The 23,924-nt window shown below is 34.6% G+C and overlaps 1 long non-coding RNA gene across 1 annotated transcript; it reads left to right on the forward strand.

The window, feature by feature from the left end:
• The first annotated feature begins 9,767 nt into the window (after positions 1-9,767).
• On the forward strand, positions 9,768-21,399 carry LOC107078289 (uncharacterized). Its single transcript, XR_001479229.2, has 3 exons — positions 9,768-9,838; positions 17,074-17,184; positions 21,243-21,399. It is a non-coding gene; the product is annotated as an uncharacterized lncRNA (long non-coding RNA).
• The last annotated feature ends 2,525 nt before the right edge of the window (positions 21,400-23,924 follow it).

The raw sequence follows: 23,924 nt of genomic DNA on the forward strand, positions 1-23,924 counted from the left end.
GCACCTCAGTTAAGTCACAGGGTGAAAGAAATAATAAAAACTATATGGGAACATCCCTTTTATTGACTTAAATATATTACAGTAGAATACTGGCTTTTATATACTTTATCAGAGGGTTTGAAACTGGAATCAGTAGAATAATCTTAGTTTACTTATAAAATTGTTTGGAAATTAAAGGGTGTTAATCCAAAAACCAAATAGCATTTGAAATCCTCAAAGACTGGAAAACTTTGAACAGTTTTATTGTGGGGTGCCATCTTGAATTATTACTTCACATGCTCAAAACATACATGAGATATGGGATTACATTTGGATTATAGAATGAAATAGAGCTAAATAATGATTCTGTAAAATAAATCCTTATTTAATGCATTGCAGTTAAATGCAAGGATTACCATGCATCCATTTTCTAACCACTTCTTCCAATTCAGGGTCGCACAGAATCTGCTCCACAACAGTCCATCGTAGGGCAGACACACAGGCATGCACACACTCACACCTAGGACAAATTTTCCCAGAAGCCAATTAAACTACTAGTATGTTTTTGAAAACATTCGAGTACCTCCATCAGAATGCATAGGCTGCAAAGGCCCAGGTAAAAGTTAATTCTGTGCTGAAAGATATTGAAAAGAAATATAACACTTCAGCTGTGGAGCCTTCCTCAGATGTCTAGTGTGTTTTTAGGCTGTGGGAGGAAACTGGAGCACCCAGTGGAAACCCACAACTATCACAGAAAGAATATACAAACTCCATGCAGATAGCAGCCCAAACCTAGAATTGAATCCAAGACCCCAGTGTAATGAACAGTTCTTTCAGACCCTACGCGGATGACACGATCCAGAGAAAAGTGAGGAAACACTAAGAAAAAGATCATGCAGGAATACGGGGATGAAAACAGGGGGGGCGTGTCCAAAGTGCGCAGGTGTCCAGGGGAGTGAGTCCAGGGCAAACAATCCAAAAGTAATCCAGAGGGTAATCCAAAACCACAAAATAAATCCATGGCCAGGTGATCCATCCAACAAGGCATTAAAAAACATGAACCGGGTCGGAACCGACGGAAGGGGAATGGGAACAGAGATTAAAACCTTAACGGGACCAGGCGCTTCCAGGTCACGGACTCCCATGATACAGAGATCAGATGCAGAGACCGGATGAAAGTCAGCGCCTGGCTTTTAAGGTGGACTGGGAACAGGGGACAGGTGCATATAATCAAGTCTGAAAGGGCCAGAGCACCCTTAAGGAGGAGGGACTATAATCGTGACACTTGGAAGAAATGCTAACCACGGTGCCACCATGTCACCTAATTATTACCATCCCTGCAACTGTAATTCTCTTCTGAACCTTTTCAATAACCCAAAAATGCATCACATTTATACAACCCACTTCTGTATAGATATGAGATGATAACTGATTAATCAAATTCATTGTCCCAATCCCTTATGTTCATTACAATGAATCCTTAAGATCATTCAGTTAACACTAATATACTGTATAACAATTCACGTTAAGGACTGCTTTAAAGAACAGTAATTAATTTCAATTCATTACACCAAAGGGTTAAGAAAGACTCCATTTTCTTGGAGCATTAGAACATTGCTCAGAAGTAAAATGGTTCTTGATAGGCTGTAAATCCACCCCGGACATTTGAGTTATAACAGAGCCCATACAAAGTGTGCGCAAGAGAGAATCTTTTGTTGCACATGACCTTTTTGAGCAGCACTGTTTGTCCCCTATTCTCCTCATTTTTAATATTACAATTGGATTCTCTATGTGAAAGATTTTCAAAGTTACCAGATGAGGTTTCTGGAAATGGTATTGAATAATTACACTTCATTTCTTGCTGTGCTTTAGATTAATATAGATCAGTAGGGGATGCATATCCCTGCTGAAAATGTAATAGAGGTGACTCTGCCCATGCCAAAATGAAACCTACCACTTTAGACCTTTTGTGACTCATAAGAAACACATTTCCCTCAACAAGAATGACATACAGAAAACTGAGTTAAACCTTTTAATAATTTCTTCTCATTACATCTCTTTTTCCTGATAAAGATGTTTTTTTATTCAATAATACTATAGGAACTAAAAGGGACCTACTGTAAACATACTTTTGACAACCGATCAGTTCACATTAACCTAGATAAATCTGAGCTGTTTCACAAACTGCAGTAACGTGTTACTGTATTTACTATAAACATGTGTAGAAAATAAACCAATTAGACAATGAAAGAATGTTTTGATGCTGTGCTTCTCAGAAGAAGATCCTACTGCATATATTCATTTATTTTCAACTCATTTGTCCTGGTGAAAATCAAGGCAAGAAAATTGTAAAGAACCTGACAGTTGTTTGATGAAACGATTAACTTCAACACAATGGAAAGAAAAATGAAACGTTTAGGACAGAGAATACAAAAATAATTGTTGGCACTTAAGAATAAAAAACTACTTGGATAAAGATTCATTAACATTTTTCCAATAACCTTTTTCAATACACTGCTAAACATGCCTGAACTTCTTTAGAGTAGTTCAATTTTAAAAGATGAATAATTTGCTTCACCCTTTTTCTATTAACTCCTCAATACTTAACTTAAGTATTGGATAAAAGCAAAACATGAAAACTTCTACAATAATATGAATGTTTTTCATGTATTTTTAGGGAACATAGATGTTATTATAAAACGAAATTAGCTGTTTTTGCAATAATAGTCTTCACAGTAGTTAGTGACTTTTAATACTTTTATACATTCACAAGCTGAATACTTAGAAATTAAATGCCATTTCAAATTTAAATTCTATTTTGTATTATTTACTTTTTTTAAATACACTAGAAGCTTTACAGGCAACAGTAGGTGTAATTATGATGCATTCTTCATCAATTAAAATAGATTGAAAAATAAATTGATTATGAAATATCAGGAGTAGGTCAGTGTATGATTTTAGTAGTATAAAAAGTCATTTGCATTAAAAAGAAAGGAAAATCAACTCTCTGTAAGAAGAACAATTAGGTCTTACAGTCATAGTATTTGAAGTATAATTTCTTCAAAATCTATTAAATTTTTATATAAACATTTTCCATTATACAGTGTTTACAAGTTCAATCCATCTTCTGTGAGCACCTGTTGATATTCCAGGTCTATTGACAAGATAATCTATAGCTAATATCTACAATAAATGCAGAGCCTTTGGGTTAGGTATTTATTTAGCTATTGGTTTGCCAAATTCAATAGCTTGATTGCATTGGACCAAATTCCACAAAAACTGCAGGCAAATACATTTCCATGGTGGTGAAAAGATTAACTTATTATCCCACACACTCTACACTTGTGAGGAAAAATAAAATATATCTGAAAATGCTCTAGGTCATTTGTTAATTTGATTGTTTTAATTGTAGTTCCCACTTTTATTATGTAATTTACAGTTAATTATTGGAGATGCTAAGAAAATCGGTTATTTAGTGCAACAAACAAACAGACAGCAATTGATCCTAAATAGATGATGCTGTTATTACCTTTCCAGCCTTGGGTAGTAAATAGTATACTATAGTATTTCTGATTCTCCCCATCAAAAGAGACACACTCAAAACAAAAATCAATATTGTTCAAATGGTAATACTGAAATAATTGAAACAGATCTTTTCTCCACTGCAGAAATTGCTCCATGTTTCCTAAATACAGTACACTCCAGGAAATGTATCAGGATTAATGCCAAGATTTAATTAAAAGTTTAATTTACTAACCAGCCACAAAATGCAAAATTAGTACTTGATTGCAAGTTTCCATTGAGTGTCAGGAAGAAACCTGAAAAGAAAAAGATCTGGATTCAAAATTATTGTCTTATATGCAAGGCACGATGTTTGGATGTATTCAATGTGAGTGTTGAATGACACATCTTATAAAGTTGATCAGGTGTTCATTTTTCTGACAATGATCATACTGAAAGAATGGCTGATGAGTGTTATTAATTAACTGAGAATCATTGAGACTTAGGTCCTATACTTTTTTTGATGAAAGCTAGTTATATTACTGCAAAAACAACAGCACCAGACTCACAATAATAACAAATATGAAAGGTCACAATAAAATATGTCTAGTGATTCTTTTTCTTCTTCTCTTCTGTTATTTTTATGTATCTTTTTTAATGAAGCAACCTCTCCAAAATTTAACAATAGGATAACACTTGATTTAAAAGTTTACAAGCACTAAGTCAAGGCTGTCATTATGAACAACATTCCCCAATTGTCCACCCAAGGGTGTAAATACAAATAAGCTCTTTTACGAATTTTACAATTTAAATAATTTAAAATGTTCATTTTTATTATGCCGTCATATCGACGCCTAAGTTACTGGACAGCCCCTCACAGATGTCTTGTGCTAATTTTTGATAACACTACTGTCTAAAAGTGGGCAGCATGGTACTACAGTGGTTAGCATGATGTAGCGCTGGGGCCTGGGTTCAATTCCTGTAATGCTGTCTGTGTGGAGTATGTTCTCCCTGTGCATGCGTGGGTTTCCTCTAGGTGCTCCAGTTTCCGTCTACAGGACAAAGACACACTGCTAACTGAACTGGCTTCTGGGATTATTGGCCCTGTATGAATATGTACATGTTTGTGTCTCTGTATGCCCTGCAATGTACTGGAGTCCTATCTAGGGTGTATCCTGCCTTAACCCTGTTGCTTGCCAGGATAGGTAGTGGCTTCCTGTGACCTTGTATTAGATATAACAGTTAGAACATACAGTAGGTGAATGGGTGCATGGATATAGTCTGAAAGTGCTCTATACTAATACACTACCCAATAGAACAGATAAAGACAGAGAGCTCCACATACTGTATGAAGTGCATTCTTTATTTTTTTGAATTTTTCTTTAAAGAAAACTAATCTCACAGACCTTTTTATGTATAAAGGTTCCAGGTTCTGTACTTGCAACCATAGACACTTGTGTATACAGTCCATGCTGTCAAAACAATTCAACAAAAAAAGTAATGAAAATCACACAATTAGAAATTACTGTAAGCGATATAGCTTAGTCTTTTAGCAGCCTTGATAGTTAAAAAAAAATATGTTCCCGTGTTTTCCACTTTAGAACACAGTGACTCTGTTTTTCCATTGGCAGGGCATGAGAAGCACAGGGAGTTAACACATTGTGCTTTATATTGGACTAATTTGTTGTTTGTTTTCCTGCTGTCAACTTGAATGTTTATGTACGATTTGATGCCCACATTGAAATTGTCACTGAAGTGCTGTTTTAATCATGTGCTTAAAATTGCAAATACTTTTACAAGTGCAGCTGAGACTGACAAGCTCCTTTGTGGCCTCAGGAAGCCTGACAGGCGAATGTGTTAAAAGGACTACCTTCCTTACGGTAAGAAGAATACATCAAACTCTAGCAGTTATGAGCCTTTACAAGTACAGCAAATGAAGATACATTATTTCACTGATGTATTTCTGTGTTCTACTGTTAAGAAGGAAATGAAGGAAAAATGTATTTGTGTACTTCATAAAATAACAAATCTTTGATTTATTTTATTTATGATTTAGACCATTAAAAAGACTAAAAAAATTGGTACAAAGGATGAGTGGTCTGCATTTCCGAGCTCGTCCTCTAAGAGATAAAAAGTATACTACTGCATTTACTCATTTCCTCAGACAGAATAATATGGCAACTGGGTGCTATCAATTAATGAGATGTCAACAACTGTTTGGTCTTACATTATTCATGCCAATGCAGTAATAAGTAATGAGATGAGTACTTTGAGAAACGTCATTGCTCAGATTCATTTCTCTAGTCTTCTAAGGTTTTTAACTTCCAAAATATACACAACAATTTGAGCAGCCACACGATATACACAATAATGTTTGAGCAAAACATGAGCAGCCACAAGATGTGAGCAGAAGGAAGAAAAGAAGATTTAAACATGTATTTTAGTTCATGAAAGCAATGTTCAAAGATATAGTGCTAGATTTCATTCAGTGGTGGGGTCAGTTAGAAAGAACGAACAAAAACAAAGTATTGTCTGGCAGAGAACATCTTTTTACTACCAGAACACAGGAAGACAACAGCTATACAGTATCTGTTAACATATACTGTATTGTCTCAAATATTTGTTTGAGACAATAGGCCAAATGCAGACAAAAACTGTAATATAGCATCAGTCAGAATAATACAGCATAAATAATTTATTACAGTGACATAACCTGCTAAGTTTGTCCATCACGTATATGCCATTTAAATAATAACCTTAAATATTGTACATATTTTACCAACAGGAGAGATATAATCTGGAGTTAGGCTCAAACAGTGCACTTTGGCTGTGCTGACCCTTGCAAATTCCACCAGTGTGGGAATCCTGACTGCACAATTTCTAATAGCACAGAACTACCTTAGTGCTCTCCCTTGGTTCATCTGGCAACAGCATGAAGTAGCAGTTATGTGTCCAGACTCCAAACAGGAATGTTGTGTGTTTAAATCCCATACACTGCTGTTGTGCTCTTGGAAAAAGAATGTAAGCTCATTTGTAGTTCTCAAGTCCAGTACATCCCCTGCTATATGAATGGATAGTCATGATAATATTTAAAAATCTGTGAATCATGTAAATCTACTGTATTTAATCTGATTGAATAAAGGCTTAAAAACAGCATGAATGTCATAGAGAACAATGAAAAAACAATAGGTACAACATTGATTAAGAAGGGATACCCTTTAAGATTGACAGGAGCTATGGTACTTATTAGTGAGCCTGCAATAAGTTATTTCTTTCTCAATTTCATGCTAGATTTTCACAATTTCAATGAACAGTCCACTGCTACCAAAGAGAAAAGATTAGATTCAAAGCACATACAGCTTATGTTGGTTCAAGTTCAAATAAGCCTTCATCATACATTTAAAGATTTATAATCTTAAGAATTTCATTGTAGGTTTGTAAATTGCTGTTGTGTATTATACTTTTCTGTGTATTATTGGTTATTGAAATGTGTGCTGAAATGTGATCAATCTTTGGCAGTAGCCCACCAATGAGAGCATTCATTTGGCAATTTGATTGGCTTATTTTAAATCTCACATACAGTATGACTTATTTGGTTAATATTTCTAAGGACTACACACCTATAGCACATAGGCATAAGGTCTTGCAACTTCCAAACTAGTTACAGAGGATTGTACCTGTTTTCACCACCCAGTTTATCTATACTGCACTCGTTCTTAGAATGAAACATTGTCAATTCTAAAAGATACAGTGCTTATTCCAAAAAATGATACTATGCTGACATGTGAGAATGTTACAGTACATTAGTCATCACAGTAAAGATATATTCTGACACTGAGACTCCTGGTGTTAGTCATCTTACAGCTGTGTTCGCCGCCTGGAAGACCAGCTTCATTTAACAATAAATCAACATGTTTGTTTCTTGGCTCTGGACACATTGGCTGTTACAGCTATGTATACATAGAATACATCTAGGTACTGAATAATGGTCCAGTCTCCACACCCTGCCTTCAGTATACAGCTAAGACAATTCTGCTATGCACCAGTTTATTCCTTCCAACTACAATATGAAGTCAAGGATGTCACATGATAACAGTCTATTATCCTTGATATATAATAGATGATGTGATGAAAAATGCTATTCCTCATTGAAATCTTATCAGCAAGTAAAAGTTAATTAACTTAGTTAAATCATCTTGCCATATCTTATCCTCTTTTTACACTAGAATTTATGAGATAATGTTAATCCATTGATTAAAAATTTACTGTGCTTTTTACTGTGCTTTGGGCATAAATTTAGTCAAGCTACAGTGATTGTATCATGTACAGATACTTTACATTTCTAATAATAAGAACAGTTTTCATACACATTTTCTGGTAATGTTTTTACAGTTCAAGAATAACATACAGCTTAGGAATGAAGAATTATGTCAAGAATATCTCAATCAAGACATGAAGAAAAAAATAATTAATCCTAATTAAAAGAATTAAATTCAGCAGAATATTTCAGGAACACGTGACCAGAATGCACAGGAATCGTGTTAAATTTGATTTTAATACCATGGGATGGTCTGTAATCCTTTCACAAATCACATTTAAGCTATATTATTACTGTATAGTCATAGTTTTTATACATAATTGTGTATGTTCATGAGCTCATTAAAAGCGCTTTAAAGGGGGGCAATTGACGTGTCCTGCACTGGGAAGTGTAGTTGACAATGATAATAAAGCCGATTAGACAGAGATAGACTTTTGTAGTCTCAAAATTCCCTGCAGCAAGCACACGGAAGCTTTCCCACACACATCTGCCCACATATATTACATACCATACACAAAGCACTTCTCAGTGAATCTGTAAGTTTCACATTTGCATTAGGAGTATTTAACAATGTCATATTGTTTCTTTCTTCCTACTTGGCCATATAAAGTACCACTTATGTAGCCCCTTCTTTAAAGATATGTAACAGATAAGCAGCTCCTTGTCTGAATCTGAAAAACTGAAAACAACAGTAAAGTGTATTTATGAATAGCTTATACTTTGATTTCATGAAGCTTTCCATTTGAAGATGGAAAACCCTTCTAAGACAATGGTTCCCTTCAGATGCACCATAATGCTGAATAGCACTACTCATAGAAGAAAGGTGTACATTCTGTTTGAGGTCTGAATTTTTATTTTATTAATGGCATACACAACTTAAAATTCCTTTTGAGGGCAATTTTTCACCAAAGTTTCCTTTATTTGCAGACTTGAAGTGAGTACTGTCTCATTTTTTTTTTAAGTTTAGCAGGAATTTTGAAAATTCAAATGCCAAAGACTGCTAAATTTAAGAATGACTATGTTGTAAATACAAATATAGAAATATAGATTTTTTAAGAATGAAACATTTTTACATAACTCCCAAATATTTTCTGAGATATTCAAAATTACAAATTGGAAAATTGGAATACACTGTTTATATAAATAAAAACCTGATTAACAGTATAGTACATAAATACAGTATGTATCAGACTGCAGTTTGTTTTTCTTTGAAGCAGGAAGATCCTACCATCAACTTGAATATAAGAAGGAGCACCAGAATGCATATAAATATTTACAGATATTTGGAATATTAACCCAATAACTTGGAATAGAACTCTTCCAATGCTACGACTGAAACTAGAAGTATATTAAATGTATAACCAACTGCAGGATGTGTCTGATTGTTTTTTACTCTTCAAACTACCACTTTGTCTTCAGATTTACCAGACCTCTAATGCTACGTAAATAGGTCAATTGATGCCGCACTCTAGGTATAGCTAAAGAACACTTAAGAGTTTAACTGACAAAGCTAACAAAATTAATTTCAATATCGCCAAATGATTTCATGCTTTGTGTTGCAAAGATAGAATTAGAGATGTGTATCTTCTAAAACATAACTGTACAGTGCTACAATATAAGACTAAAGAGCAAAACTCTTCTAGTTCTTAGGTGCCCAGGTACCTCAAGTGGTAAAGACACTCACATAAAACACCTGCTGAGGCTGGAAAGTATTGTTCATTATTGGGGTAACAAAGTTAGTCAGAACAGGGTGATTTCCTTAAGTTAATAATTAGAAAAAATAAACACTCAATTACCTGTTGTGCTCTCATATCAATCAATCAATCAATCAATTAATCAAAGTGTATTTGTCAAATGCTGATTGCAGACAGGTGTGGCTGATTAGAGTTCCCCCTGCACCTGGATTTCAATGATAGCATTCACAGTATAAACCCTGTGACAGCCCATCTCTGGTTTTTTGTTTTAATATCAGACCTTCATGGAAACAGGTAATATAGATCCAGGTGTCAGCCCTCTTTCTGTGAATGGCAGTTACAAGAGGTATGATTTTACTTAATCTTCTAAATGGACAATGTGTAAATCATTTTGCATTGTTTAGTAAATTTCCTATTCTTATTTTTTCATTAATGTGTTTGAACCATGTATATACACTCTATTGTCACATACAGTCAAATTGAGGGGGGGTTTACTACAGTAGTTAATTCTAGTTTCCACTGAGTGATTGCAGAACATTTCCACTAGGACTGCTGTAGACTGAAAGTGTTATAGTAGAGAAGAGATAACCACCAACCAGGGTAGTTGTATGGAGAGGTTTGACTGAAATATTCTTACTACACATCCTAGCTCTCAGATATAAGTATATGTACAGTATTGTATGTATGATAATACAACTTGTCCTATGTAGAAAGTGTGTTTTGATTAGCCTGACCATGTATGACTTGCCTTCTTTAAGGGGAAGGCCAGAGTATTTAATTACTCCCAAAGTGGAGTGGCCAAAGTTCAAAACAAACTCTTTGGAGTTTCCTTTATGATTTATTTCTACTCCTTGGGCCTAAAGATAACATTTTCCACTAACAGCCCAAAGTTTTTGCTCATAATCCTTCCTTTGGAATCATAAACAGACAAATAGCTTCAATGAGACAGGGACAGAAGATTCAGTTTAAACATCCAAGACCTATTTCTTAACCCATATTTATTGCATTTGTTTTGACTGCTTTTCTGTAATAGATAAATTTGTTAGATTTTAGTCCTAATCGCCTCCCCCATAATTTGATGATGCAACCATCCATGATTAGTGACAAGGGTCTGTCATGATTCCAGTCATCTATGGAATTGCAGATTAGTTTACTAAGCACCAGCCTGATTTATCAGTTGGATAGAGTACAGCTGGCCAATTCTTCCTTGGCTTACAGCAAAGACTTCTAGTTTAGAACAAGTATCTACTAGTTTTCAGTGATATTAGTGAGATGTACTGCCTGTTGCTTAATTTCCTCTGTGGTATTTTAGGAGTATTACAAATGATGAATGCATGTTTTGGAAGTTGTTTTCTTTTACAGATACTTATTCTTAATTTGTAGTACAGGAATTATCCCAGCAATTAGGGTAGATATACAACTGGTTGTTTCAAATTAGGAAGATATGAAATAACTAGGAAAGCCTATTCAATTATTTGTCATTTAAAACACTGTGTTGGGTAAAAAAAATACTTGTGAGGAAAAAGGGACAAAGTTGCCATTGTATTTCTTGTGTACTGTATTAGTCAAAAAGAAAAAAATAATCTGTAGTCAAAGTAAATAATAAAATATGTACTGGATAAACATGTTTACCTTAAAACCATGGGAACTGACCATACCTTAAAAATTCAATCATGTAAATGTTAATTGCACATCTGTTACTTGTGGCATGTTCATTCAAATCACACTTCATTATTTTCATTTTAAAAGTTTATAACGCTCACTTTTATGAAAACATAATTATCAAAGTTATCCATCTGCTTGGGTGACCTGCAAAAAGTTTGACAATCACTGTTCTAGACATACATTGTACAGTTAAAGCAAACCAACATCTGTCAGCACCCCAGGCAGCCAACTGATGTACACTGGCACAAAAACTCAACATTCAGGAAATACTGTCTTCCCTGTGACTTCATCTATGTCCCTAGACTATTGATTAGTTTTGCATTTTCTTTTACTATCCACAGTCTTAAAACATTTAAGATAGTCCCATATTTTTTCTTAATTTCTTCTGTATTTCCATTTTTTTTTACTAAAATGGATCAGGCACTGTAAATGAGAATTAAAACATTTGAATGTTGCCTTTAATTTTATCAGAAGTTATTTTTTAATTATTTCTGTTGTCTTTTTAACTGTGATTAAAGAGGAGTTCTGTAGTCATGTGGATGTTCATTTCTACTTATTCATTTACAAATTGTGTAATTTGTCTTGTAGATTTTTCTATTTCTCTTCCTTTTAATTTCTCTACTTTTTTTCTTTTACTTTTCTGTTAGACACACGAGAAGAGTGACTGTGTTAATTTTTTGTTAACTTTTATTATTTTATTTCACAGCACGGCAATGAGTCACATCAGGTCTACATACAATCCATATCTAATGCTTTCCTGAAGAAAGCTGTATAAGGCATAACCCTTGATATACTGCTACATAAGCATGTTAAATCTTTAACCAAGCTATTCCTTTACTACAGAGACAGAAGCTGGTCAGGTGAAGTACATTCACAAGATGAAAATGCAGCCAAAGTTTGAGCACTCATTCACTCTCGTACTGCTCAACCTGCAGATAGGTGAAAGATAAGTGGTCACTAAAAGTTTGCCCTGAAGTAGTTCAATAGTGCTAACAACCATGTCACCATTGAGAGATCAAATGTTGTAGACTGATAATACTATTATTAAGTTGTTGATGAACACCAATTTGTGTTACAGAAGACAACTGATGTTAAAACTATGGATAAACTATACATAAATGACTAAAAATAATGACCATTTTCTAACTGCTTTATCTGGGTTTGGGAGAAGCTGGAACCTATTCTGATAAACAATGCGTGCAAGGCAGCATCTCCTGGATGGGATGCCAGTCCATCACAGGGCACACACAAAAAGTGAATTACCTAACAGTATTTCCTTGGACTATGGGAGGAAACCAGAGCAACTGGAGGAAACCCACACAAACACAGGGAGAACACTAGACCTTCCACACAGATAGCACTGCTAACCACTATGCCCTTGCGCTACCCTAAGTATTAAAATAAATATTTATTTGATACCATTTTAAAACAGTTTATACTTTATTTTCCAGACAGTTATTGTTAGTAGTTGAAGCAAAAAACACTATTACTCTGGCAAATTATATGATTAGAAAATGGGGCATTGTTATTATGAAAATTTCATGTTATGTGCACTCCTGTATTTTAAAATACAATATGCAAGGTGTCAATCAGTATGACAGTATTGTCATAGTGTTTTTATTTTTTCAAAATTTTATGCAGGACTGCACTACTCTGTAAAACTGTCAGGTGGCACAGTGAATCCTGCCAGTATAGCAGCTGCGTGTGGTTATCAGACAAATCAGTAAAGTATTAAATGTTTAATAACCTATTAATTCTCTCCTGTGTTAATCATGATGTATGCATTCTGTACATTGGATTGGATGTTGTTACCACATTGCTATGAGAGCTCTAAATAAGTGTACAACTCCAACATGCATTCTATGTTGAATTTGGTTTGAAAAAAAATGGCGAACAATAGCATAATCAAGATGTCGTTTGAAAACAGAAAACAATTATGAGTGTGCTTTTTTTCAGCACAATAAAGAAGAGAAATTTAACATACACAAATATCACCTGCTAAACTGAAAGGAAAATTGTCATGAATTAATTAAATATAATAGAACAACAGAAACATTTGCATGGCATTAGTACATTTCTATGGTAATTTTAAGTACGGTATGAATAACACTTTCAATATAGTTAGATTAGAACTATTAACTAAAAATGTCTGATGGTTATTGGATAAAAAGTTTACTTGCCCCATACCTATAGGGTTTGAAACTCACCTGCCCTTGTATTCTTTTCAATTATTATGATTGTATATATCAATTGTAGATACCATTGTGGAATATTTTTTTGATTAAAGTTTAAACTTTAATAGAAATTTTAAATGCAATCTTTTTTTTTTTAATCAGCCAGCAGCACAAGCACATACAGTAGCTGTCTGTTATCAGGTTTTGTAAATTAAACAGTGCTGGATTTGATCAGCACTGGAGTTGAAGACCTTTAAACATGTGGGTGACAGACATTAGTGGTGAATGAAGTGTTTGTTTAAAGCAGTACAAAAAAAGTATGAAAAGAAAATACATCAATCACAAAAAATAACATTGTGGATATGAACAGTAGACCATCAGGAGAACTGACATACAATAGGAGCATAATTCCAAAGAATTAAAATGAAGGTAATCAGAAAAACCATAAATACAAAATAACATGTGTTAAGAAAAAGCAAGAAATGTCTTTGGTTAGCTTTGATTAAAATGATAAAACATTTCTTGGAGGTTAGGGGGAAGAGTGCTTCTGTTTCATTGTTACATTTCACATGTTTCATCCTTCATTCAGGAGCTTTCAATGTTTTTTCTAGTCAAATGGCAGTTTATGTATTTTTGTAAGTAATCGGCAGCAGATTTTCAGGTCTAATCCCAGGTCCGCTGAGCTGGCTGTCTTGTCTAGAAAGTGGACAAGTAAAGTTATGTTGCTTTCTGCCTCAGTATGAGAAAATGTCAGACAGTAATTTCAATTATATAGCCTCATAGTGGGTTATATTGAATAGTGCATAGTGCAATTGTAGAGTGATGCTAAAAATTGAACTGTCAAAATAACATAACTGTTTTTGTGTGCTCATATAATGTTTGTGTGTACATTATTATATATATATAATATACAAGCAGGCTTATTATAATAAATTCCACCCATATTTTCAAAAAAACACATGGTCACTTCTGAAGGTGCTTTTACTTCTTTGTCATTATCCATACTGTAAAACAAAGATATCCTTTATTTCACCAAAGTAAAATGGTAAATATATCATTATCCTACAAAACCACTGTAAGATGTTATGTAGTGTTGCCACATTTAAATGTTAATATAACTAATCATTGTGGTTCAGAAATATAATTATAGAAAGACATGCTTTATTATAACAGGGTAACATCCATTGTTTACAGTTACTTTTATCTAGCATATCAGCATTGCAATGCACAGTATATACAGTATGTCCACTCCAGTCCCACAGGTTTTCAGTAAATTATCCAATGCTTCTTAAATAGTTTCAGATTTAATTTTCACATTAAAAAATAAAATTCAGCAATGCATTATAATGTATAAAAGTTTTTTTTCTAAGGCCATATTACTGTATATTAATACTTATGCAAGTAGCATGTTTTGGTTTTTAACTTTCTTTAAGATATCCACTGTCAAATATCTAATTTTGTCTGTAAAAATGTAAAAAAATGATTGAGCACTTGAGTTTGCAATAGATACAGTATACTGATTAGAAAAAGATGCATAACTATCATATGTAAACCAGCAACATTTGAAAAATTTTAAAGGGTTTGAATACTTTTGCATGTCACTGTATCTGAGCAACAGTAAATAATGCTCTTATCCTTTTTTCATCATGACATTTGCAAAACAATCATTATTTTCTCCTGAAATTGCTTGTATAGTTTGAATGTATTCCTTAAAATGTTTTGAAAATCACTGCTGTGCTTAAAAACGAAGAAGAAAAGATCTAAAATAAAGGGTTTAACTGTATATTTTTTTCATTTAAATATTCAAATCCAATTAAAATAGTTGTAAAATAAGAAAAATGAAATGCGATCAATGTTCAGTTCGACTAACACTAAATTTCTTTGAATTTTCACACCCCTAATGAAGACCATTGGGTTAAGTGAAAATGCATTATATATTAATTTCTAAATGTCTGATTTTTAAAGAACAAAATATCTTAGTTGTTAAATCAAGCTTTGCATTCATGAGAAAACTGCAAAGTGGAAATTGCTTGTGAATGCAGAGCAGTGAAGCTCGGTGTAGACTATCTCTCAAATGGCTTGAGAGAGAGTCTAAAATTGTGTGCCGAGAAGACATCAGTTTTGCCTCCACCAAAGTGATGGCTGAGTACAGGTCTGGTGACAAGCTGAAGAAAAGTATAAGCAGGAAAGGCTTGTTCAATGCAATGAAAGACAGGGGTGGTAGGATGATGCTATGGGTCATGTTTTTTTCATATGATATAGAATCTTTATGACATGTCTACAAGTTGTCAAATGTCATCCGTTTTTTGGAAGAACACCTTTCTGGAGCTAAGCAATTTTGCTGGACTTCAGACTTGTTGCTCTGCAAGACCTGTTGTTCTCTTTAAATAGGACAGTGATCTCTCTCACACCTCCGGTAATAAAGTGGGCTGCTTTGCTCAATCAAATATATTAGTTCTTTTGTGCCAACACACCAGCGTTTTAATAGCTGGGTAATGTATTTTAAATTGCATCCCTTTAAAAATTAAATTGGGGAGAATGACCCTTAATACTCCAACAGTTTTGTGGGGTTTATTTATATTGTTTTATGTTCAATAATAATGTATGTACTATAGCACCATTGTGACAACATTTCAAGATGCTTTACAATACAACAATAAAACAAAATGAACAAAAAATACTAAGTACACATTTATACAATAAATTAGAAATAAAAGCAGGTGAACAAAACAAGTTTTAAAACAGAATTTCAAAGTGCTGACTGATTTTCATCTAACATGGTCTAAGAGATCATTCCACTGTCTTGGAGCAACAGAACAGAAAGCCCAGTCTCCTAAGGTTCAGAGACTATTTTGGGAACTGAAAGAAACCCATAGTCCAAACAGTGAAGGAAATGACATGCTGTTTTACAGGGGGATAACAGCTCAATAATGTAGTCTGAAACCAGACTATTTAAGCCCTTAAGGGTGTGCAGCAGAATTTTAAAATTCATTCTGAAGTCCACAGGGAGTTAGTACAAGAAAGTTGAAGAGACATATAGTCATAGAATCTAGGTATATTTGGGATCCAAACAGCTTCTCGGCTCAGTTCTGAGCAAAATGAAGCTTGTTAAAAACATATTTTATATATACCAGCAAGAGCTGCATTAGCTTCATTGCATCAGTCAGTGAGAGGCATGATTGGATGCAGCATTTGGATCGCAAATTACTTGGATTTGTTAAATTTATTACTAAAATTGACTGCAGAACTGATGGAGAGGCAATCACCATAACCTTCATCTTGAGTTCATATATGGAGTGTTTTACTGAATTAATTTTTGGAAATCATCAAAATGCATGGGATAGATGCTGTACCTGCAGATACAGTTATCATTATCACCCCTGAATATTTCATTTTTCAGCAGTAGCTTCAATGCTGGGAGTGAACCACATTTCTCCCCTTGTTGTGTGACTTACCCTGAACAAGCAGTCACCTTCTTGTGCATAGACTTTCTCCCATTTCAGCTCAGTGCTATCCTGAACTTTCCACTGAAGAGAACTGGCTGTCAGTGCAAGGATCTTTCCCTCATACCTCAAGACATTCCGGATGCCGACAAGAAAAAGGGTCCAAATGTCTTGTTTGTTGATCAAGAGAAAATTACAGCAGATTCTTGAACATGTTTCTCCTGTTGTGGAAAGTATTTTTGGAAAGGTCTAATGGCAGAATTCTATACTCAGGTATAGTTCTGGTTTCCACCCTATAGATCTCTCATTGGTGGATCTTCCTTTGGGTGATGGATAGTGATCTTGGACCTGTGATCCTGGGAAGAAATCAGACTACAGACCTGATGGAGGCCATTTGTGACAGTGGGCAGGTAGGTAGTATGGATCTTGTGCAGGACTTCAGGGAAAGAGAGAGAGAACACCAATCCAGTTCGTTAAGCAAAACGTAATTCAAGAAACAAGCAAGAAGGTCAGAAAATGCTGGAGAGCAACAATACGAAACGCTAGACTAAATCGTAAACCAGTGGCAAGCTAGAAGGTCAGATACCAAATATAAACTAGAAATGAATAACGGGAACTTGGGAGCTCGAGGAGAATCCGCAATAGTGAGGGGGGAAGTGAGGAAAGAGGGGAACTAAAATAGAGATGGGAGTGAACGGTAAATTTACTTGCAGCGTGAGTGTTTGTTAAACACAGTGCGAGTGGGAATGTGAGATGGGACAGAGACGTGTATGAAATGTGTAACACGATCTGTGCTATATATCATTACACTGTGTCACACAATACTTCCTGTATGGTACTGTTACCCAGAGGATGTGTATTCCCTGGAGAAGAGAAAAAGACTTCACAAACAGTGTGTTGGTCAATCTTTGTTGATTGGCACCTGCCTTACTGTCTGCACCAGGCAGATCTTTGATTGAGAGAAAGCTCAAAGAACAGAGAATAAAGACAAACACACCAACTCTTACAAAGACATTGGTTATAATTATGCTAAATTTGCATACAATAATCTCCAATACCTGATGCCCTACTCCCACTTTTTACACCTTGACATTTACTTTTGTGATTTAATATACAATTTTGTATTGCTTTTTTTTAATATAGGAACTCATGTCTCATTTAGTAAATGACAAAAGAAATTCACATTTCAATAGGACATGATCCAGGTACTCCTCAGGTCTGTAATGAAACAAGAAATGTAACTAATTGACAGCTTTGTGATTGTTGCAATAAAGCTGTAAATATCTGCTACAAAGTAAAAAATATAGAAACAATCATACGTTGGGAATATGAGCTCCTTTGGTGCACTGTTGGAATTCTTTTTGTAAGAAGTTTATAGAATATGGCATCCTCTCAACACACAAAGCACTCAGCTAACCTCTTAATCAGAAGTTTTAGATCCATCGTGCCAGTAAGCCCCACAGGCAAAAGTGAATGTACATCTGAATAATTGAAGTCACTCAGAATGTACTCAGTGAACTTTAATTTGGCAACGTCTCAGATTTGAAATTAATACCATTGTGCCAGGGCTAGTGTACTGATGTATCCTACCGAACCAGTTCTTCACACCCTGTGCTGTCATTTTCAATTTTTCCAGAGAGGCATAAACAGGAACATGTGCAAACAATTAGGCAGATGTTTTCACAAAGCATCTAAGTGATAGGATTGAAATAGTTGTGACAGAATGATATATTGTTATAAGGCATATTGGCAATTAACATCATAGGGTGTCAACGGCTCATAAATAACAGCAAAGAAAATTGCAGTGTGAATCATGAAATATTGTGTAATGCATGAGAGATGAACAAGCACTGTAAACCAGTGATCTTCAGTCCAGCAGGTTCTCTAGTTCTATTTGTCATCGTAATTGTTAAAGATTTTTGAAGGAAAAAATAGCCAATTGATTAAATAACTATTGACATCTGGAATTTGTCCATCACTGAACCAAATGATCAGGATGAGCCTTGAATGATTCTTGCCCTCAATAGATTCTAGCCCACAGGAGATTTTAGTATTCACCGCCTATGTGCTCCCAGTTTCTTAATTACACTAATTATTTCATCAATTGGCTGTTTCTACTCTAAAGTCTTTATCAGTTTTGGAATCAAAGATAAGTTGAAAAGTAAGAATCTCCAGGACTGTGTTTGATGCCATAAAGACACAGGGGATGTAGAAAATAAAATCAATATTTTTCATCCTGTAGGATCAAACCAGAGAATTTTGGGTATTTTCTTAAATTTTCATTTTTTTGTTTTCACTATGATCATTATCGTAGATAGGGTATAAATTCCACAGCTTTAAAAAAAACATGACAGTCTTTTGTATAATCCATATGAATCTTTTAGGCTTATATAAATATTGAAAATATTGCTAAGGAAGTTTTAGTTTTGGAAGAATCGTCCAACTCACAAGTCTGAACACTCCTGCATATCGATGACAATTGAAACAAGAGCTTACAATGCATACATTTCAATAATTTGTAGAGTTTATCCTATTTGTGATTTGTGTGCTAATTTCAATGTATGCATACTAGTGACAAATAATTTCATTAAATACAATGATTACATTGCTGAGACAGGATGTTGTTACCATGTTGCTACAACAACTCCAAATGAGATGTTACAATACTGCATAACACTAATATACAGTAATTATCATTCTTAAAATCACGTACAGTAATTAGAATTGTTACTGTGTATAAATAGAAAATGGAATACAGGTAATTTTGTTTCAGATTTAAATTGTAAAAATTATGGTTTTAAAACCATTTCATATTTAAAGTTTTCAACATTCATGCTTTTTCTACAAAAGATTGAATAATAATAATTGCGTACACGTATAGAGCACTTTCTGTACACTCCAAAGTCCTTTATGGGTAATGGGGACTCCCAGACGTCACCACCAATGTGCAGCATCCGCCTGGGTGAGGTGACGGTAGATGGGGATTATTAAGAGGCCATGATTGGTAAAACCCATTGGAATGTTTGGCCAGGACCCCAGAGTAACACCCCTACTCTTTTTGAGACCGCCCTGGGATTTTTAATAACAAAGGGTCAGGACCTTGGTTTTATATCTCATCTGTAGGACGGAACATTTAAATATTGTAAACAGACATTGTGAAATGTGTCACCAACATTATTGGTTAAATTTTATGTTCACTCTTTCACACTAACAATAAGATAACAAGAATCTGGAAAAACTGTGGCATGACATATTAAAGTGCATAAATCCAGCAATGTTTCAGTTGTTACAACTCATAATTAATTGTTTCCAGTAAATAAAACAAAGAATTTGTGAGGTTTTGGACATAAGCAAATGAGAAAGACAGTTGTAAAGAATCAAATAAAAACTAAATAAATGATGTTGGGAAAAAACATCATTTCTAATGATTGTAATACTGTATATGCACATGTACTGTACCTTTTTAGAGTTAGCAAGGTTGGGTTGAGAGGTGGGAAGTACCAGAGACAAACACCTTCACCCTCAAGTCCCCATACAATTAAATACAAGCATGTAAATGTTTTGTCTGCAAGAGAATGTTCTATGGAAAATTGTTTTAGGAATCATACATATTTTTGAAAGACTGAACCTCAAGTAAAACATGCTGAGGAACATTACAAGAATGTAAGTGTCAAATCATGCAAGTAATGGACATTATGGCCTAGAAGTTCTTAATGGTGTCAGTAGTGATGGTGATTGTAATAAACCACAGGGTTTTACATCCCTGATTTCTGAAGCTGGATTTCCCATCTCATTACCCGAACAAGTTGAGAGGATTTCAATACCTTTTACCCAAGCATGTTTTACCCATACACAGTAAAACACAGTCAATTATAAAATTGAAAAAAAAAACAAGAAATAATGATTGTATGAAGTTCGTGTCAGTAGCTGTGCCAGCATGCTTAGGTTGCAAGGAAAAGGTAAGTGTTTATTTGATGCTGAAAGGAAAAGAAAAGAGACAATGTTTCAGCCATGGAGCCGTCTTGAGGTATGAGGGGTAGAGGGAAACCGGCAGAAAAATTCTCTGCTCTTTTGCAGGTTTCGGTCTCTCATCTCTCCTCCTATTCTCCTTCAGTGCCGATACTTTTTGTTCCCTGCTCCCTGCCCCTACCTTGTCTTTATTCCATGCTGAAAAGGAAAGAAAAGAAACAATGCTTTCAGCTGTGGAGCTTTCTTCTAGCTTGAGGGAGAGAGGTAAACCAGCAGCATTGTTTCTTTTCTTTCCTTTTCAGCATGGAATAAACGTTTACATGTTCCTAATGAACATATGGTTTTACTGTCCTTGCTTTGCCTGCTGAACACATAGTAATAATGAAGCACAATACAATTGGGACCCATAAAAAGGCTGTTACTATATTTACACTTCTCATCTTGTTCCTGTGATGCTTTTCAATAATTTTTCTCTTTAAATGTGTATTTAACCCCACAGATATCCTTAAGGATGCAGTGCCTACCAAGCATGAACAATAGAGAGAAAACAATAAAACATGTATGTTTACTACTTTATGCAATTATGAAAGCTGTCACTAGATAAATTAAAATCATCCCTGTTTGTAATAATTCAACCTGAAACCATTAAAATGTTGTGCCAGATCTAATTCCTCACAGATTTGCTCTTTAGTCTCATCTGGGCAAATTTGCCAGACTTTTAATGCTCTTATGAAATTTTAATTGGAAATGCAGTGAATCATAAATGCACACAATTCACAAACATACACATAAAAATGATTACATGTTATGTAACATACTGGTGCAACAAGATTGATTTTAAAGCTGCTACATTAAATTAATTAATTAAAGGCCTGAAATTCAAGTTCTATAAAAAACATTACATGATTTATACACATGTTCTGTATCTAATATGTTTACATATATACTGTACATATCAATATCATAGCACAAATAGGTATATTTTAAATATTGCATCTGCAACTATACATGATTTATTAAGAACAAATAGAGGTATGAAATATATGGAGAAGACACATTGAATTGGACTGTCAGATATGTCAATTGAGGTAAAAAATGTGACATTAGAAAATAGGAGTATTCGTTTTAAAGAACTTGTTTTTATTCAGGAACCTTTCTTAGTACTGACAATCTGTAAGTGGGATTGATACTGCTTGATGTCATCCTTTGCCTTCCTTATACCTTTTGTAGAAGAGGTTAGCCTAAACCTGGCACAGATTTACCATCAACAAGTAATCACCCTTGGAAAACATACTGGTTAAAAGCAAAAATAGAAAAAATAACATCTCCCTAGTGGCTGAGATAGTGCCTCTGTGATTGCACAGTTTCTGACAGTAATGAGGGATATCTGAACAGTGACCCAGGCTTTCAGGTTGTTTTCTTGGAGTGATTCCTCCCACTAGTTGACTTTTAGCCTAACTTTCAGGCTTGCACTGGAGTGCAAAATAAATGCAATTTAAGTGACTTTATTTCATGTCATATTTTAAGCATCAAGAAACATAGTTTATTGGGATGCTTGGAATTAAATGTAAATATATTGTATTCTATGACTTGAAGTCAAACACCCACACAGAAAATGAAAAGTGCTGTCAGCTTTCAGTGTCTATTACTATGCTTTTCACCTGCCTTTAAAGCTGAATTTAGAAAACTCTCGTTTTTGATTAAATCACTGGTGTCTGAAGGTGATAAAGTTAAAACACACAAGCAGTCAAATTTATTAAGAAAAATGTTATTATTTAAACTGCAATCTAATTTGCAGTTTCCCTGGCGACAGTATGCTGTCGTCACTGACTGATCGGCAACAGTATTGGCGAGTGAGTTTAGGCAAGTCTCTTACCATCAGCATCAGCATCGGGGGAACCCCAAGGCTGTGCGCTGTCTCCATTGCTTTTCACACTGTACAACTGTTCGATTTAGTAAATTTGTGGATGATGTTTCCTTAATTGGACTTTTGCATGACGACGAAAACAGACAGAAGATCTTTTATAATGGGTGTCAGGATAATTCACTGTTTTTAAATACAAGTGAAATAAAAGAAATTATAATTGATTTTAGGAGGGAATGTTCTACGCCTATCATCTCGGTAACTGTTAATGGAACAGATATTGAAACAGTAAATGAATATAAATAACTTGGTACTATTATCGACTGTAAATTGACTTCGACCACCAATATGGAGGCAAGGCATTTAAAGGAGCAACAAAGGTTGTCAATGAATTTTAATGTAGAATACACAGTGTTGATTGTCTTGTAAGAGTTTTAGAGCATTCTAACCTTTTGTATTCAGAGCTGGGGAGACGCCTTGTCCTTGCAGAACAAAAATAAATAGAACAATGTGATCAGGACTGGCTGCAAAATTACAGGTGCATCCTTGCACTCAATAACATGTCTAACAGGGCTTATGTGCACACCTGAAGAAGGCTCCACGGCCGAAACGTTGTGTTCTCTTTCTTCTTTTTTTCAGCATGGAATAAACCTATTACTTGTTCCTTTGCAGCCTACGCATGCTGACGCAGCTACCCACCTGAATTATTATTAATCTTGCACATAAAACCTTGGATAACCCCTCTCAACCATACTTTTTAGAATATTCTCCTACCCTCTGGGAGAGGTAATAATCCCCCGTATAAAGACATAAATATCATTGTTGAACACTAATTTCAGGTAGGGATCTCGATATCCTGTTGTTTTTACTCTCTCCCTCTCTCCAAGCTAACGACGAGTAACAACAAAAATACAATTTTTGGAATAGTCAATGTTCATTGCATATTTATATTTTTTGTCCATTAAAGGTAAAATGCTCAACCACATGAAAATGAAAAACACAAGGGAAATAGCCAAAAGCTAAAGTGGTCTCAAATAGTTTTCTTTTCCAAGGGGGAATTTCAGGCTACAACTGCATACTACATGAAATAGGTAAAATATGAATTCGGCACTGTCCTAAAAAGGTTTTCAGAGAATTAAACCCCATGGACATAAATGCAACCATTGTCAATAAGAAACCCTCAAACCCAATAAAGAGCAGCATTTAAATGTTTTATCTGCAACAGAATGTTATATGAGAAATAAATGTTTTAGGAAACGTAAGTGCTTTTAAAGGTATAACTTAAAGCAAAATATACTGAGAAAAGGGGCAAGACTG

This window comes from Lepisosteus oculatus, chromosome 6 (genome assembly GCF_040954835.1).
Source record: "Lepisosteus oculatus isolate fLepOcu1 chromosome 6, fLepOcu1.hap2, whole genome shotgun sequence".
Lineage (NCBI taxonomy): Eukaryota > Metazoa > Chordata > Actinopteri > Semionotiformes > Lepisosteidae > Lepisosteus > Lepisosteus oculatus.